Source organism: Nannospalax galili, unplaced genomic scaffold, assembly GCF_000622305.1.
Source record: "Nannospalax galili isolate Female #2095 unplaced genomic scaffold, S.galili_v1.0 scaffold606, whole genome shotgun sequence".
NCBI classification, from domain to species: Eukaryota; Metazoa; Chordata; class Mammalia; order Rodentia; family Spalacidae; genus Nannospalax; species Nannospalax galili.
In genome coordinates this window covers 3,470,196-3,474,382 of record NW_008355477.1, presented here as the reverse complement: position 1 = coordinate 3,474,382, position 4,187 = coordinate 3,470,196, and positions in this window count along the sequence as shown.

Sequence of the window (4,187 nt, the reverse complement as noted above, 5' to 3'; positions counted from 1 at the left end):
TGGAAATTTTGAGCCTCAGTACTTGTGTTTCTTTCTGCAACGTTCTTTTAAAAGAAAATTCTTCAGACATCGGTGTAGAAAGGTGCTGCTTCTGAAATGCTGTTTCTACATTTATTTAATTATTCAGTTGATTCTATTCAATTGATTGCTCTGAGCCAAAGTTGATTTTACTCCTGTGCCAATTTCTATAAAATAAACGGAATAAAAGAAAAAAAAACAAATCCACCGAGTATTTTTGGAGGATTTATAAACTGAGAAACATATTTGAACATGTAAACAGCATCCAAAATGTTAATGAAGTCGGTGACCCTGGTCATGATTCTACCTTACTATCTTTTAGCTGCTTTCAGGGGCCGGGTTTTTTGAAGAAAGTTCTCACAGCCTTCAGGAGCCATTGAAATCACATGAAGGAAAATATGAAGGATACACTATCAAAACACCTTGTTTAAAAAAAAAAAAAACAGGAAATAACCATCAAAATCTAAAGAAAGAAGAGGAAAAGTGAAAAGGTATATCCCTATATTTTCAGTTTAAATGTAAAAACAAAGGCACAAGCCAGCTATTGGAGTACTTTTAAATATGTTTAGAACAACTTAGATATATGAGGATGAGTACAGACCAAGTACTTCTGGTGAAAATTTAACATCTATATTAAAATGGTACTATAACAGCAAAATATATACCAGATTTTAAAGGTGGCATGGAAAACAAATTACCTAAAGTATACCATTGAGAATCTATGGTGATTATAGGTTAAGTGATAAAAATACCATATATATTGGGTTATATTTAAAAATTCGTATACTTCTCTTACTTTTTAAAAATGTGACTGCTAGAAAATTATGGTTCCTGTTCTATTTCTACAGGACAATGTTACTTTTGATTCACAGCTTTCAAACTACAAAATGACTGCTGCCTAAGTCCTACTTCCAAAGCTACTAATGAACTTCATCTTTAATAGCCCAATTGAAGTTGGAGCACAGTGATTTTGAAATTCTCCTTGGTGAGCTGCCAAAGGTTGAGAATCACTGTCTTAGGTTAGTTAATAAAGACCCATTAAGAACAAATTGTTAATATCAGCCTTCTCTGGACTTGATGCCTTTGGGAGCTGCCATCACTACACAACTAAAATGTGGAATAGTGTTTGCTTTGTTTCATTTTAGTTTTTTTCTTTGTTTACTTGTTTCTTTACAAGGGCTTGTTTATTTATTTACAAGGTCTTGTTTTGTAGCCACTAGTGGTCTGGAACTTTCAGGATTCCTCCTGCTTTGTCCCTCCAAGTTCTGAGATTACAGGTGTTTGCTACCACCCCAAGGTCAGTAGTCATTCTTAATGACAGAATATAAAAAAGCATCCACCCTGATGCTGTCTGGCTGGAGTCTGGGTGGAAGTATTCTTCTTCAACTTCAAGCAGAATCAGACATACCCAACTACCCAACCAGATGAAAACTGACTTCCAGAAATTGGTGGCAGTTCTTTAAGCAATTCATCTCCTTATCTGACCTAATGGATCTCAGTCTTCTGCATATTTACCATAGTGTCCTTTGTTGTTTGTTTAAAAGAAGATTGCTCAGTCCTAGCAAGTCAGAGCAGTTCTGCAGTGAGGCACTCAATGGTCCTGATTTCCTCAGGACAGTCCTAGTTTGGATTTTAGCGCACACACACACACACACACACACACACACACACACTGTAAATTGGGTCACCCTATTTCAGGGAAGTGTATTTCTAACAAACAGTACAACTGATGCTTACAATAATAGAGAATACACTCCCTGAAAAATAAATTTCAAAAACTGATTAGTGATATTCTTCCTTGATTAACCAACTGTCCTCCCCTGAAATGGCCACTGAGTCACATAGTTAACCAGTTCAGTCAACACCTGATTTGACACATTTTTCTAATCTACTTACGCATATCAATGTGTTTAAAATAATGTGTGAAAATGAAGAAAGAGATTGCCTTGGTAGCCTTAACTGACAGGCATGTTTACAGTGTCTTAACATTTAGCAGATACCAGGAGACAAAGTTAAGTATGTGGCATGGCATTATGCCAATCCTAATTTTGAGTCAGTTACTTCACCCTTCACTACGTGTTTGATTTGGGGGAGTTCAGTGACCTCTCTGTGCCTCAATGTTTTCATCTACAAAAGCTGAAAATATTGTTGTAATAATAATAATTCACATTTACACGAAAGTTATCCACGAGGACAAACAATAATGCATTACATCTGACAAATTTCATTTAGGGTTAGTCTACAACATGTCTGACCAACACTCTTCCAAACTGCCAAGGTCATCAGAAAGAAAGAAAATCTGAGAAAATGTCACCACTGAGAAAAGCCTAAAGAAACATGATAATGAAAAGTAATAGGACATATTAGATGGGATTTTTGTTTGTCAGTTTTCCAGAGTTATGAGTAAAACACCTGCGAGAACAAATAAAGGGGAAGATAAATTTGGCTTGGCTCACAGTTTCAGAAGTTTCTGCTCACAATGTGATCTTCTTTGTCTCCAGGCCACGATAAAGCACAATCCATGGCACTGGGAGCACAAGGCACATACTATTCACCTCCTGGTAAGCAGGGAGCCAAGAGCAAAGGCAACCATGAACAAGGCATAAGCTTTTAAAGCACTTTCCCCAATGACTTGTTTCACCAGCTAGGCCCCATTTCTTAAATTTACTCGAAGAGTGCCACCACCTGGGGACTAAGCACTGAATACAAGAGCCTGTGGGGGACATTGCATATTCAAACCATAACAAGGGTCCTGGAACACGTACAGAACATTAGGTAAAAATTTACGGAAATCCAAAAGCAATGTGGATTGTATATCAAAAATGTTATTGCAGGCTGAGATCTTGCTCAGCAGACTGCATTTGCTTTGCACATGTGAACCCCTGAGTTACATTCCCAGTGTTGCAACATAACAACAGAGCAATATTTTCTTAAAAACTAACAAAAGAGAGTTACTGCTTGTGATACATGTACTATGCTAATGTAAGTAATTAACAGTAAAGAAAAAAAATGGGTGACTGTGGGAACTTTATGTGTCTCTGTGTGTTTTCTGTAAATTTAAAACTATTCTTCAATTAAAAGCTTTCACAAAATTAAAATGCTTTAGATGGTAATGCCCAACCCACAACTGCAAAGTTAATGATAGGATTGTTGTAAACTGTGTACTGCAGATGACACTAATAAGAAAAACATCCTATTAATTCATTGATACAATATGCTCCGGAGAAACCAGCAGCTTAAAGCCACAGAGCTCAGAGCTGAGCAAAGAGGCTGAGAGGGAAAATGAAGAGGGCACGCAGGCTATGCTATTGTGTGTAGCCTTCAAGCCTGTTAATTCTGTCTTGTGATGCTGTTGGTTTTCTTCCTAGCATGATTCACATTCTGTAATGATTCTATTCATTTGGAGTTCTCTGTGCTGCCCAACTTTTCCTGCCATTGATCTACCACATCAGCTCCTTGGCAGTGCAGACCTCATTTGCTGTTGTCATTTCTGCATCCATCTTCCCTGTTCACAGTACTGGCGTCATGAAGAAACTATGGGAATTCACCAGTTGAATAAGTGACAAGCCACAGGCAGAGAAGAAACACTCCACTTGGACCGGAGCTGCAATCCTTTCTTATTAGTGTCATCTGTAATGTATGTTTCCTCATCCTACTTTCTTCTGAGTTTCCCCACCTCTCTAGTACTAAAAGCAAGCAAGTGGATAAACTCAGATATCACTCCATGATCAAATAACAAAAAGCCTTCATCATGTAGGTCTGGGTTCACTGTCCTCCATGGCAGTCAATATTTACAAATGGGAGAGACAGCCTAAGTAGAAATACCTTAGTAATTATTTCTACTATATCACACCTCATTTAACAATTTTTGTTATTGGGGCTAGAAAGATAGGTCAGCAGTTAAGACCTTGTACAAAATGTCCTTGCAAAGGACCTGGGTTCACTGACATGGTGGCTCACAACACTTTTTAACCCCAGTTCCAGGGGATCTAACACCGTCTACTGACTTCCTCCAGCACTAGGTATGTATGTGGTACACATACATACAGGAAATCAAAGAATTCATAGACAAGAAACAAAACTAATAAACATAAATCTTTTTAAAACTTTAAATTGTTATTAAAGGCAGCTGTTTTATCTCCACTTAAATTTGTGTATACATACACACA